A 14,523-nucleotide genomic window follows, 5' to 3' on the forward strand; every position below is an offset into this window, starting at 1 on the left:
ACTAATAACGGTTATGGTCACAGTTACAGTGCAGCATTGTATAATCTGGTTGCAGCAGGGATGAATGACCTACGGTAGCGCTCCTTTTTACAGGCAGGGTGTTTTAGTCTGGCACTAAAGGAGCTAAATAATATTTAATATTGATAATATTGATAATATTTAACCTCCAAAAATTTTAGAGTACTTAGGGATCAGAAAGACCTCTCCCCATATGCATTTTATGTGGTGCAGAACAGCCTTTCGGAGGCAGCCTTGTTGTTCCAGGTGTCGCATCCATTGCTAAAGCCACATATGATCCTTTAATGACAGAGGTCCTGGTTGTGCCTGGTGCTTAGGACTTTTAGAGGGAAAATGTTTCCAAAAACTGCAGGTAAACAACAGATAAGGCAGAGCAGCCAGAGTCTGTAATGAGAAAAAGGGAGTGGCAACGCTAACCAGAGCATTGTCCATAAAAATAATCCAGCTAGTTGAAACAGGGGCTTCAATCAGACGATCCCTCATTTGTATAAACACCGGTAGTCTGGAAGGACTACCGAAAGTTTGTAAAGGAGCAGCAGATGTGGAACCTTGTGTTTTTTAATTACCCACACATTTGGCTGAAAGTTAACCTTCTACTTTTAGCTGACACTGAAAATAATCAGGAAAGTGTGGTTTGTAGATAAAAAGTTATTCAGCAAAAAAGTTGCAAACCAGAAGTCTGCTGACTGAGAGAAATGCATGCATTGATTGGAGTGAACCTTAACTCAAGTCACGTAACGTTGTCAGCCAAAACATTTCTTAAATGATTTGTTTGTTGATTTAACTCAGGGGTCTTCAACACTGGTCCTCAGGGTCTACTGTCCTCCATGTTTTAGGTGTTTCCTTTCCTTCGCACACCTAACCTAAATAAATGGGTGATAAACAGGCCTCTGTATGCCTTTGATGGCTGCTGAGGAGGTCATGCTATCATATGATTCAGGTGTGGTGGAGCAGAGACAAGTAAAACATGGAGGACCTGGATCCTGAGGACCAGGGTGGAAGACCCCTGATTTAAATAGCCTCTTTAGATGCAATGATCTATTCAATGACTGAAGCTGACAATAGAATTTTTATTACTTTATCTTCTTTTTCTTCTTCCCTCTGCCTGGGGCCTACATATGGTAACATTCAAGGTATGGTTTACACATTCGACATTACATATGTATGATGTGGGTTTCACATCAGAATCAGAATCAAGTTTAATCGCAAAGTAGGTTTGCACTTACAAGGAATTTGACTTGGTGTTGATGGTGCAGACAAAAGTAAAAATACAATAAAATAAAAATAAAATGGATATATATATATACAGAAGCTATACACTCAGTAAACTGTACGTTAATGTAAAGCAGAAGCTTGTAAGTCCTGAACGGGGGGTGGGGGGGTGGGCAGTGTTCTTGTGGCGTGAGGTTTTGGTCCTGATGGACCGCAGCCTCCTGCCAGATGAAAGTGTCTGAAATAGTCTGTGACTGTGGTGCGAGGGATCAGCCACAATCTTCCCTGCACGCCTCAGAGTCCTGGAGGCGTACAGGTCCTGGAGAGATGGAAGATTGCAGCCAATCACCTTCTCTGCAGACCGGATGACACGCTGCAGTCTGCCCTGGTCCTTAGCGGTGGCACCAGCGTACCAGATGGTGATGGAGGAGGTGAGGATGGACTCAATGATGGAGGAGTAGAACTGCACCATCATTGTCCTTGGCAGGTTGAATTTCTTCAGCTGCCGCAGGAAGTACATCCTCTGCTGGGCTTTCTTGGTGAGGGAGTTGATGTTCAGCTCCCACTTTAGGTCCTGAGAGATGATAGTTCCCAGGAAGCGGAAAGACTCCACAGTGTTGATGGTGGAGTCACAGAGGGTGATGGGGGTAGCTGGGGCTGAGTTCTTCCTGAATTCTACAACCATCTCCACTGTTTTTACAGCGCTGAGCTCCAGGTTGTTCTCCCTGCACCAGGTCACAAGATGGTCAGCCTCCCATCAATGTCCTATGGGCTGGCCCTAGAGGTCACACGTAATCCAATGTGTTTCACATAACCTTCACTCATATTTTATGGGTTTCATATGATCACAACATGCAGTCCCATTCGTTTTAAATGGGAATTACAGGAAATTTATAGATTTCACATGTAAACCACATGTCATTTGTGGGGTTCATATGATGATGGCATGTAATCCTATGACTTTTTCATGGGAATCACATGGACTTTAAATGTGACAGTATGACTTACACTTGTGAATCACATAATCTATGATTTTCACATCATGTATGTTATTCACATCATCACATGCAACCCGTTAGGTTTCACATCCAGATGACATAAAACTTACAGGTTTGACTTGCAAATCAAATGTTATTTTGGGGTTTTCACATGATAAACATATAACCATTTTACTTCACACACTTTTCTCGCATGTTTCACATAACCCAGATGTGATTTTAACATGTGAAATTTTAAGTTTTGCATCATTCACATTCATCAAACGTTTTTGTTGGGATTTTGCACATGTAATATACGTGTGTTTTGACAAGTGATAAAACAGTCCAAAGGTTAATTTTCTGATTTCACGGACGTTACTTCATCACTTTCTAGGTGAGAAAGGAAAATTTCCGATCATGACGAATTAAAGTTCTGTAAGAGAAATACATTTAATTTGTAGCTTTTACAGTCAAAACCCTACGTGTTTAAATTACTTTCAAGTACTTAGATTTCACCCAATGCACAGCCACAATCCATTATCCAGGAAAGGTTAAGTCAAGTTGGTGGATCATCTTCAGTGGCTTAGCATTTCTGCTAAATGCCACACCTCTCTAAAAGACAAAAAGTAACAGTTAATGACTAAAAAGAGGTGATTCGTCACTGTCACAAATGTAATTGTTTCCCACATGTTTTAAAGGTGATGCTGTGTTTATCAGTGGCAACTTATTCTACTGAGAATGTGCACCCAGTTTCCAGCACAAGCTGAGCCTTCTCTCTCTGTTCCTGTGTTTGGCTAGTAGACAGCCTCTTCTACATGTCTAAGACTACTGGCCTTCCCTTGGAGCAGATGCACTCCCCGACCCTTTAAAACACACATGTACGTATGCCTCTTTCTGTTACACTTTTGCTGGAATAATACACACTGGCATTCATAGCAGCAAGCCAAAATGAAGTAGATCATTGGTTATGAGGGGCGCTGGTGGCAACAGACAAGAGGGAAGAAGATATGGAAGAGGAGCGATGGGAGGAGGGTAAAACAGAGGGAGGGAGAGAGTGACTGTGATGCCAAATAAGCTGCCCTCTCAAATATCTCAGTCTGAGAGCGCTGGAGCACAGAGTGAGCGTCCCATTCCCACCACCTACTCACACATCCATTCATTCAGGGATGCAGCGTCTGTGGTGAACGACACCAACTGCAGCAAAATGTGTGCAAAACGTTCCCTCATAAGATTATTCGGCAATAGAGACAGCAGAAGAGGAAGCAGCATGCAGGGTCGTGATTGCTGAGCTGCTTCAGCCTGCAATTAAGGTAGGCAACCTTCATTTCTTCTCCTTTGAGTTTTGATTTTAACTCTGCAGCATTGAAGGAGTATGTATGTTCTCTAACTGTTTGCATGGGTTTTGTATAATATCAGAAATGGTCTAATTAAAGTAAAAACAAAAGGATATGTAGCCAAACCTTTGAGTTTAACTATAGACAACTTTTAAAATCACAAGAAAAGCCCTGAGAAAGCAGAGGATTAAAATATGCATGTTCCTTCCTGTTATGTGAAATTGTGACTGATTAGGCTCTGTTTTTCCATTCTTTGGTCTATAACAGTCATAGTGCAGCTTTTCATGTGGACTCTCCTCAGCAGCTGTGAAATCTCAGTATTTTAAAAGTAATTTGCAAGATTTTGGTGCAAGTGTGTCAGTTGCAAACTCTTTACTCAAAATGCTGACATGAATTAGGATGCATCTTCGGTAGGTACCATTTAAACCTTTAAGAATTCTGCTTCGTATACAAAACCTTACAGTTAAAACAGTTGGAATTGTCTGTTCACTTCTTTTTTTTCTAAAAACGGGTTTTTGTACTTATTTATAGTTCTGAATTACTGTTTCAAGGCTGTTATACTTTGGGCAGATAATAAAATCTGATCATTTGGTATTGTGTCATTATTACATTTGTTGTGAAGCCTAAAGGCAGTCAGATTTAGGTTATATTTACTTATCCATCCATTAAGCAATAAATCACAAAATGTCCTCATTGCAACTCTAGAAGTAAGATCTGCATTAAGCTAAAGCTTTGTTCAATGGGCCAGCGGAAATACCATAGCTTATTAATTCTACACTAGTTTGTGTTTAATCTATATCTCTTAGCAGAACTAACATTAGCTCAGATAAGTAAATCATTATGTATGTATGTATGTATGTATGTATGTATGTATGTATGTATGTATGTATGTATGTATGTATGTATGTATGGATGGATGGATGGATGGATGGATGGATGGAAGTAAATTATTACCCTTTGAACTACTAATGCAGGATTGATTTTATTTGAGGGAGAGGGGAGTTTGGGCAGTGGTGGGGGGATATCTGTGTGCCCTACTGTCTACTTGATGTATTGTATAAAGTGCCTTGAAGTCAGAATATTTGTGGAGGATATAGAACCCTTTAAAGTTGGTTCTGGTTCTACGTAAACTCTGGCTTGAAGCAGAGGGAATGGTTCAGAAGCAGATCAATGAACAGAAGTGTTTGCTGCTAAAGCAGCATTATTGTCCCATAGGAGGTAACACGCTGACTCCTCTAAAGTACCTACAGTGCTATATCAGTTATTTAATGAAGGAAAATACCTATATATAGCAAAATACGTACAGTATCATGAATAGTTATGCCCCTCTTACAATACCTTATCTGCTAGAGACTCTAGTGTAGCTGTGAGGTTACAGGGAGCAGAGATAATGAAATTGGAGGATTTTATGTAATAGTTTGAGTCTCTGCCACTGTTTAGTTTTCTGTTTTGGGATCTTTCCCGTTTGATTTCTATTTTTGTTTATGTTCTGTCTCTGGCTTGTTGTTGAGTTCTGCTAGGATCTCGGCACTGATGCCTGGTCTGATTACTCATTCTGCACACCTGCTCAGCTCCTCCCCGCCTGCAATCATCTCTCACCGGTTTCACCTGTTTACACCTCCATATAAACTGTGTTCAGACCAGTCATCAGTGCCAGATCATCTTTCTGCGCATTCGGGTGAGTCTCTGTCCAGCATAACCCTGTTCCTGTTTTTTGTCTGTTGATTTTGACCCTGTTTGTCTCCGAGGATCTGAGCGAGCCTGACCTGTTTACTACCTGTTTTGTTACTGCCTGTTTCGGACTGCTTTCCTGTTGCCTGACCTTATCTGTCCTATGATTCAGAGTTTACCTGACCCCGTTCTTGTTTTTTAGTTTGCCGTTCATCGGCTCTGGTCTAATTGTTTGCTGCCGTCTGTTTTTGGCTCGACGGTCATTTTGGTTTTCAGCCCGTTTTTACACTATGTTAATATAAAAGCCTTTTTTAGAACCTCTGCTTGTCTGGCTGAATACTGGATCACATGTCATGAATCATTACATTTTAAGCACTGAAGGCCTGATCTTGAAAAGGTTTGCACATATTAAAACAATTTCAAACTAATTAGCATGTACAAAGTTGATCTTTATACCAGGTGCAAAGCATTGCGGGTGAAGAATGAGCGGAACAGCTGACATTTTTGTATGTATTCCTTCATGAATATGTAGATCACATTTTAATGACCAAACAAACTATGGGAGGTCATTAGAACTTATGGGAATGCAAATGTAACTACTCACCAGTCACAAAGGGATTTACCAAAGTTCCGGGTGCAGTTTTTGTGTCTATGTTTGTGTCTAGGTTTAGTACATTTGAAAGTCAGGTGCAAACTGACATGCAAAAATGTCTGCTGTCATGTGTGTGTGAGAGAGAGAGAGAGAGGGGGGGGGGCAACATGCTCCCCTTTTCTCCTACACTGTCCATCTGTAACACTAACATGTCAGGGTTTTGTTTACCGACGAACTCAGGAAGCGCACACAGGACTAAAGTTTAAGAGTTTTATTTAAATTAAGTATGCTGGATGATAAAGACCGGAGGTACAGGACTGCAGAAGGTCAGGGATGTCGGTGATGGCAGGAGCTGACGGCCCGGAGTGAGAGTCCATAAAAGCTGGGTGGCTAGGAAGGTGAAGTGCTGCTTAGTTAGCAGATCACTGGAGACACCAAGGCACTGAGCAGAGCTTTCTCAGAGCGGCTAGTCAGGTTAGCAGATCTTTGGAGACACTGTAGCACAGAGCTGAGCTTCTCCAGGGTGGCTAGTCAGGTTAGCAGTTCTCTGGAGACACCAGGACACAGAGCAGAACTTCTCCAGGAGCAAACAGTGAGTGAACAGTCTTTAGGCAAGGCAAGGCAAGGCAAATTTATTTATATAGCACAATTCAGTACAGGGACAATGCAAAGTGCTTTACATGATTAAAATATAGCTAATTAAAACAGAATAAAAGCAAGTGGGAATAAAATGTAGATAGAAAATAGAACAAAAAAGTGGTGATTCAGTTAACTAGAACAGTTGAAGGCAATGCTAAACAAATGTGTTTTTAATATTGATTTAAAGGAACTCAGGCTTTCCGCACTTTTACAGTTTTTTGGAAGTTTGTTCCAGATAAGTGGAGCATAGGAACTAAATGCTGCTTCTCCGTGTTTAGTTCTGGTTCTAGGTATGCAGAGCAGGCTGGAGCCAGAAGACCTTAGTGGTCTGGATGGTTGATACACTGATAACAAGTCTGTAATGTATGTAGGTGCTAAGCCATTTAGGGATTTATAGACTAACAGAAGTATTTTAAAGTCTATTCTCTGAGATACAGGGAACCAGTGTAAGGACTTTAGAACTGGGGTTATGTGCTCTACTTTCTTAGTCTTAGTGAGGACGCGGGCAGCAGCATTCTGGATCAGCTGCAGCTGTCTGATCCACTTTTTAGGCAGACCTGTGAAAACACCGTTGCAGTAATCTATTCGACTAAAAATAAACGCATGGATTAGTTTTTCCAGATCCTGCTGAGACATCAGTCCTTTAATCCTAGGAATGTTCTTCAGGTGATAGAAAGCCGACCTCGTAACTGTCTTTAGGTGCTTTTGGAGGTTCAGGTCTGAGTCCATCACTACACCCACCTGATTAGTGGTTTTTAGCTGAAGCGACTGAAGCTGTGTGCTAACTTTTGATCTCTCCTCTATTGGTCCAAATGTTATTACTTCTGTTTTGTTTTTACTCAACTGAAGAAAATTTTGGCACATCCACGTATTGATTTCTTCTAGGCATTTACTCAGTGCTTGAATGGGTTCATAGTCACCTGGTGACATGGTGATGTAAAGCTGTGTGTCGTCTGCATAGTTATGGTAGCTGATGTTGTTGTTTTTTATTATCTGAGCAAGAGGGAGCATGTACATATTGAAAAGGAGGGGACCCAGGATGGACCTTTGTGGAACCCCACATGTGATTTTTGTCATCTCTGATGTAAAGTTACCTACTGATACAAAAAAATCCCTGTCCTTTAAGTAGGATTTAAACCAGTTGAGAGCTGTACCAGAGAGGCCGACACAGTTTTCCAGACGGTCTAACAGAATGGAGTGATCAACAGTATCAAATGCTGCACTGAGGTCCAATAGAACCAGCACGGTGGTTCTTCCACAGTCTGTATTTATATGGATGTCATTAAACACTTTGATAAGGGCGGTCTCTGTACTGTGGTGAGCACGGAAACCAGACTGGAAAACGTCAAAGCGGCTGGTCGTTGTTAAGAAGGTGTTTAATTGTTGAAATAAAGCTTTTTCAATAATCTTACTGATAAAGGGGAGGTTTGAGATGGGCCTGTAGTTCTGGAGTAGAAGTTTGTCTAAATTGTTCTTTTTCAGCAGTGGTTTGATAATTGCTGTTTTTAGGGACTGGGGGAAAACACCTGACAGAAGGGACGCGTTTATTATCTGAGTCAAATCAGACGCTATGACAGGTAAAACTTTCTTAAGGAAAACTGTGGGTAGAACATCAAGGCAGCATGAAGAGGAACTTAGCTGCTGAATGATCTGCTCTAAGCTTTTGTGGTTTATTTGGCTGAATTGGGACATTTTGTCAGGATAAGTTCCAGCTGAATACGGCTTTGGTTCTAGAGTTGGTGTGGATGTACAAACTGATCCTCTAATTTTTAATTCAATTCAATTCAATTCAATTTTATTTATATAGCGCCAAATCATGAAACATGTCATCTCAAGGCACTTTACAAAGTCAAGTTCAATCATATTATACAGATTGGGTCAGATTATACAGATTGGTCAAAAATGTCCTATATAAGGAAACCAGTTGATTGCATCAAAGTCCCGACAAGCAGCAGTCACTCCTGGGGAACCGTAGAGCCACAGGGAGAGTCGTCTGCATTGTACATGGCTTTGCTGCAAATTTTTAGGATTTTCTCTGTAAAGAAGTTAGCAAATTCATTGCAGGCCCTGGTGGAGTGGAGTTCAGAAGCCACGGACACAGGAGGATTTGTTAACCTGTCGACTGTGGAAAATAAGACACGGTCATTATTAATGTTTTTCTTAATGATCTCTGAGAAGAAAGATTCTCCTGCATTTTTCGGTTGTAAGTTATATCTGTAAAGTCTCTCTTTATAGATGTCATAGTGAACCTGCGTTTATTCTTTCTCAACTTGCGTTCAGCTTTCCTGCACTCCCTTTTTTCACTTCTAACTGCTGGAGCATTTCTCCAAGGAGATTTTTTCTTCCCGGAAAGAACTTTCACATTAACTGGAGCAATGCAGTCTATGATGTCTGAGACTTTAGACTGAAAGTTATCTGCTAGCTCATCTACTGAGTTGCAGCCCAAGGTTGAAGTAGCAGAGTAAGCTTGAATAAAATTTTCTGTGGCATTATCCTTAAAGGTGCGTTTTCTTACAATGTCCCTTCGGCTAAATGTATCAAATTTACATTTAGCCGGAAATTATACATTCAAAGGTAACGGAGAAGTGATCGGATAAGGCAACATCAGTTACATTGACCTGTGAAATGTTTAGACCTTTAGTGATGATCAAGTCTAAAATATGTCCCTGTTTGTGTGTTGGCTGTTTAACATGTTGAGTTAAACCAAAGTTTCTAAGTGTGTCACACAGTTCTTTTGCACTTCTGTCTTTAGGGTTGTCAACGTGAAAGTTGAAGTCTCCAACAATAATTAAAAAGTCATAATCAACACATATCACAGACAGCAGGTCACTAAAATCATTAAAAAAGTTTGATGTGGACTTAGAAGGCCTGTAAACATTCAGAAACATAGTTCGTATCGGGCCCATTACCTGGAGAGCCAAATGTTCAAAAGAGTCAAATTTTCCCAAAAACACCTTTTTACACTTTAGTGAATCCTTAAACAATGTTGCTACCCCTCCACCTTTCCTTTGCTGTCTGCTCTCACAAAGGAAATTGTAGTTTGGAGGTGTCGACTCCAGCAGAATGGCTGCTTCATTAAATTCATGTAACCATGTTTCTGTTAAAAACATAACATCAAGATTATTGTCAATAATGAAGTCATTAATTAAAAGGGATTTTCCTGACAGAGATCTAATTTTCAGTAAACCCAGTTTATATGATTTGGTGGTTGATGATGTCTCTGTGGCAGGTTGCATCTGACAGTTTATGACTTTGAAGTATGACTGATTATTCCTGTTTTCCTTTTGCTTTTCTTATTTCTGCCACGTATCATGACAGATATTCCATATTCTCCGTCAGGAGGCCCAGGCTTATGCTGGAAGCGGTCTTGACTGATAAACGTACTGCCAGGGCTTGCTGTATATCACAAGTTATCCGAAGGTCTTCAGGACAGGCATGTTCTGTGATATGTAGAGGAGGAGGAGGATCTGGACCTCTGCGTCCTTTGGAAGATGCTGATTTAGTCACAGAACTGCGGTATTCAGAATTAATATGTGGAGATGATATCAACTGTAGACCAGTCTTAAGGACTTTGTTCATGTTATGAGAAAAATCCAGAAAAGGAACCTCTGGGCTTTGTGGCGAGGAAGGCGAGGCGGGTGTAGTCTGGACCGGTGTTCGTGACGATAGCGGTTCTTGGTCCTCTCTTTGTCCTGCTGAGATCTGGGATCCTTCTGTAGCTCTGACGACGCCTCTTTCTGTGTCATCTTTCTGGCCGTCTTTATCTTGGCTTGTTCAGGCTGCACTGGGCTTATCTTTTGTTTAAGCACTGGATGAACTTTGTTTTGGAACAAAGCTGATAGAGCATGGTTCACGTAATAGAAGATGTTTGAATTCAGTCATTTTGCACCTGACCTATTTAGAGAGAAACCATCTCTGTTGAACAGATGTCTCCTCTCCCAAAAGATGTTAAAGTTGTCTATGAAGGTTACAGTTGTTTGTTTGCATGTTTTTTCCAGCCATGTGTTTAGCATCAGAATTTTGGAAAAAAATCTCGTCTCCACAAGTAACGGACGAAAGAGGGCCGCTGAGAAGCACCTTGACATTTTTGCCATGAACTAAGTTCAACAGACGAATGTAATCCTCTTTCAATACTTCTGATTTTCTTATCCGGGAGACGTCGCCCAGGGCTTCAGCTTGTATTATGAGTTTTTCCAAGGTCGGGCGTTCTTTCAAGATCCTTGGAAGGATGTCTAATAAATCAGACACCAGACCATAATTCGAGTCGTTATAAATTAACACCTCTGTGTTTTTCTTGTTACAGAAATGTTTAATCCCACATACAGACCCACTGCATAAAATCAGGGTCCTTGGCCCCGTGGCATGTCTTTTCTCTGATGTATTAGAGCGAAAGTCGTTGACGTACCTCTGAGTGTTGTCATGATTATCCTGGGTCACATTTTGGAGCGGAGCAAATCTGTTTCATAACGGAATTCCAGCAATTTCCAGCAGGTTTACTCCTATCATTTGTTGTGGGAACAGCCCGCGGTTGTTTCACTTGTCCTGGGACATCTCTCTGTAGTCTCGGCCAGTTTTCTTTGTCTAGGCGTGGGGTTCGTTGATCCTTTGGTCTTGCACCTAGAGTGGTCCAGGGATTCTCATTTTCCTCAGTGATCTGTTTGTTCAGAGAGTTGCTGGGCTGGTGGTCCCCGTTTGGAGTCGCAGGCAGGGTTGTTTCATTTCCATACACGCCGTTTACATCACAATTCAGTTCGAGTCGGCATATCTTCTGTTCTATAACAGCGATCTTCTGTAGAAGCGTGTCAAGGTCCACTGTGGTGAATCAAAATCAAAAATAAATAAAAAGAAAATAAATAAAAATAACTAAATCCAACTTTCCGTGGTTTTGGCAAAGAGATAAAAAAGGAGATAAAAAGTAAAAGGCAGGAAAATGCAAGCAAGCAGGGAGCAGAGAAAAAAGCGTCCGAGCAGACAGAGAGGCGGAGCATACCTTTAGAGTGACTGGCAGGACTAACCTTAACAAGAGCGCAAAAACAAATCTTCCAAGGCAAAACGGGGACCGGCATGGAGAGGTGGATAACTGAAGACGGCCCAGTGCCGAACTGAAGACAGAGGGAGGTTTAAATAGAGCACTAACAGGTGAAACAAGGGTCTGGCTAATTAACAAGTAAATGATTATCAGGTGTGTCTGACTGCTGAGGAGGTGAAGTGAAAATTGACAGAAAATAACTGATGACTGAAAACTAACAATAAATAAAGTCAAACCTAATCAAAAAGAAATGAAAAAATGAAAATAACAGAAAAACAAAGCCAAGCCAAACCAAAACTCAACCATGACATAACAGCTATCATGACAAGCTATCATTACAGCTGTTGAGTTTCACAACAATTAGTTCTCATTCATAAAACGGTGAAAACGGGGACATTTGGTGACAGCTTTAAACAGGGACAGGTTGTTCAAAACTGGGATTGTCACCATTAATTGTGCGGTCATTATAGGAACAGGGGAAGGGGAGAGGAGGAGTAGCTGGAGTGTATATCTATAACTTGTGGCAAGAGAGGTTTCTTCTTCCCCCCTCATTTTTCCCAGTACACATCCTCTGTAACTTATCCATCCAGTCATAATATATACCTACTTATCCATGCAGGGTAACAGTGAGGCTGGTGCCTATCTCCAGCAGTCAACGGTTAAGAGACGCAGATCTATTTATGTTATTTATTTTTAAATTGTTATCATCATTATTTCCTCTAATGACAGGGGAGAGGTTTTCAGTCAACCAGGGCCAGATAAGTTCAATTCAGCTGTTGCATTTGACATCGGCTCTGTCACTGATACATAAACCGGTAGAATGGTGATAAGAAACTATGGGATAACCCTTCTGTCAAATTTTAATTAATCCAGTTGATGGATTATTTATTCCTCCTCCAACCCACCCTTCTACAATTCACACCCATCCCCCACCTCTGGACCCCATCGCCCACTTCCAGAGTTCACACCCATCCCCCACCCATTTCCAGCCAACATCCCCTACTTCCGGAATTCACACCCTCCTCCACCTCCGGACCCATCCCCCACTCCCAGAGTTCACACCCTCCCCCACTTCCAGATAGCGTAAATCCCGCCCACCCCCTTCACCCACCCCCGGTCACATCTCTCATTGTTTAAGGCCCTTTCTCAAGCGTCGATAGTGATTGAATCCTTTTCAACATGGCGTCCGAAACAACCAAGCTTCAATCTATCATTTCCAACACACCCGTCACGATCTACAACTATCAGGGCGTTGTTTGGCAAGCTCAGCAGACCCCTCGCAAGGCTACGCTCTCTCTCTCTACACAGAACTCAGATGCCCCCGACCCTACCTCTGCATGACGAATGGTCTTTGGAACCCTATGGAGCTCGCGGTAAATGGGGATACGTCTTTAAGTACAAATCCAGCGATATGTCTCTATCAGCTGAATGAAGGAACCGACAAGCTGCAAACTATCCACTCCATGTGCATGCTAACATCAAACGATTGGGCTGTTCTGAGACTCATCATGCTCCGCAGACTAGACCCCGGAGACTCGAATGCAGCAGACGCCGCTGTGAATCAAGAAACCGGGGACCGAATCATGGATTCACCCATCGCTAAGCGCTGCAAGTGGGCGCTGACCGGCCTGAATGAAACTGACACAGATTCAACAAATACGATCTTCTCAGCAACATGGCAATCAAAGATGGGGGTTACCAGCTGATGGTTTTTCCGTGCAACTCTGAGACAGGCTAAAGATAAAACAACCCCGGTTATTTTTGTGCTTGACTATTATAATGCAGACTGCGGCGTGTTCAGAACCTTGTTAACCATTCCCTTTGATGCGTGGCATGACAAGATGACTTCACTAGGAGACCGGATTTCAATGCTGTTTTGCGACTGTTGCTACTGGAGAGACATTTTGGCGGTCAAGAAAGCGCTGGCTTTTTAGACCCGCCACCTCACAAAAGCCGATACCGCCCCCTTCAACGTTAACCACACCCCTTCTCAGTATAAAAAACATTGGGGACTCCATGCAACTTCACTGACCAGACTTCTAACATCTGAAACCACAAGGAACTACGCGGGCAGCAGTGCTCCTACTCCACCGCCATCTCCTTCAACCGGTTCATCCTGTTGAAGCCGTCATGCTTCCCCGGGTTCGTTAATTCGTTGTGCAGGACTTTAAAATAATAACTCAGCCATGGACGCAGAATTCCATTTCACCTTTGCAAAGGGAGAGATGCACCAGCCAGCCTCTGCGGGCAGCAACTCTGACTCTCTCTCCCGCTCAGGCTAGTTTTTAGTAAAGTTAGAACATAGATTATACAAGGTCACACAATGAATGACGCACACATCTTATTGCTATCTTACTCCCTAATAACTATCTTCTCTTGTTGTTTCCTCTTGCTGCATGTGAACCGGAGTTTCTGTTCTTTCCCACTGCCTAGGACTGGCCTTGAAACTCTCTCCTGATACGTTTGCTCTTAAACAGCTCATTTAACCTTAATCTATTCACATTCTATTCTTCTGACAAACAGACACGGCCTCAAAGCAAATTGCATATTAAAAGCATGTTATACATTCATAAATGTGTACTAAAAAACAAATCAAAGTTAATACATTCCACAATCTGCTTCAGCATCACCGCAGCATGGCTTCCCGGACAGCGACAAATTCTTCCTTGGGGCCGTACCAGCCATCTTCACCCGTATCCTCGCCAACCCCTGAATCGTCTTCTCCTCAAAGCGACAGCGACAGCAAGAGTCTCCTCACATCGCTGCAGAGGCATACCGTTGACTAGTCCACGCCCTCCGGATGTGTGAAACTACTCCACGAGTACTTTGTTTTATAGGATAAGAATTCCACGCTTCCTGCCATGCCGTCTCTGTCAGAGACCCAGGAGGAACATTCAAAGCTTCAAGACTCACAACTTCCCTCTGGCCAAGGAGATCCAGCCTCCCCGGACCCTTCTCAGCCTGAGGACTCACAGCTTACGACGACCCAAGTAGAGGCTGACACTGGGGCAGATGAAAACGATGGGTGGATCCGCTTTGGCTTCATCAGAG

General features: G+C 42.3%; 1 protein-coding gene across 4 annotated transcripts in view; it reads left to right on the top strand.

The window, feature by feature from the left end:
• The first annotated feature begins 3,433 nt into the window (after positions 1 to 3,433).
• LOC105928135 (galactosylgalactosylxylosylprotein 3-beta-glucuronosyltransferase 1) overlaps positions 3,434 to 14,523 on the top strand; it is a 69,522-nt gene continuing 58,432 nt past the window's right edge. For 3 of the 4 annotated variants that reach the window (XR_004928465.1, XR_004928469.1, XM_036129330.1), the window contains exon 1: positions 3,434 to 3,517. The gene's annotated coding sequence lies outside the window, so the exon portion shown is untranslated. The remainder of the gene's footprint in view (positions 3,518 to 14,523) is intronic. The other variant, XR_004928468.1, reaches the window with a different exon arrangement.

Source organism: Fundulus heteroclitus, unplaced genomic scaffold (assembly GCF_011125445.2).
Source record: "Fundulus heteroclitus isolate FHET01 unplaced genomic scaffold, MU-UCD_Fhet_4.1 scaffold_157, whole genome shotgun sequence".
Classification (NCBI taxonomy): Eukaryota; Metazoa; Chordata; class Actinopteri; order Cyprinodontiformes; family Fundulidae; genus Fundulus; species Fundulus heteroclitus.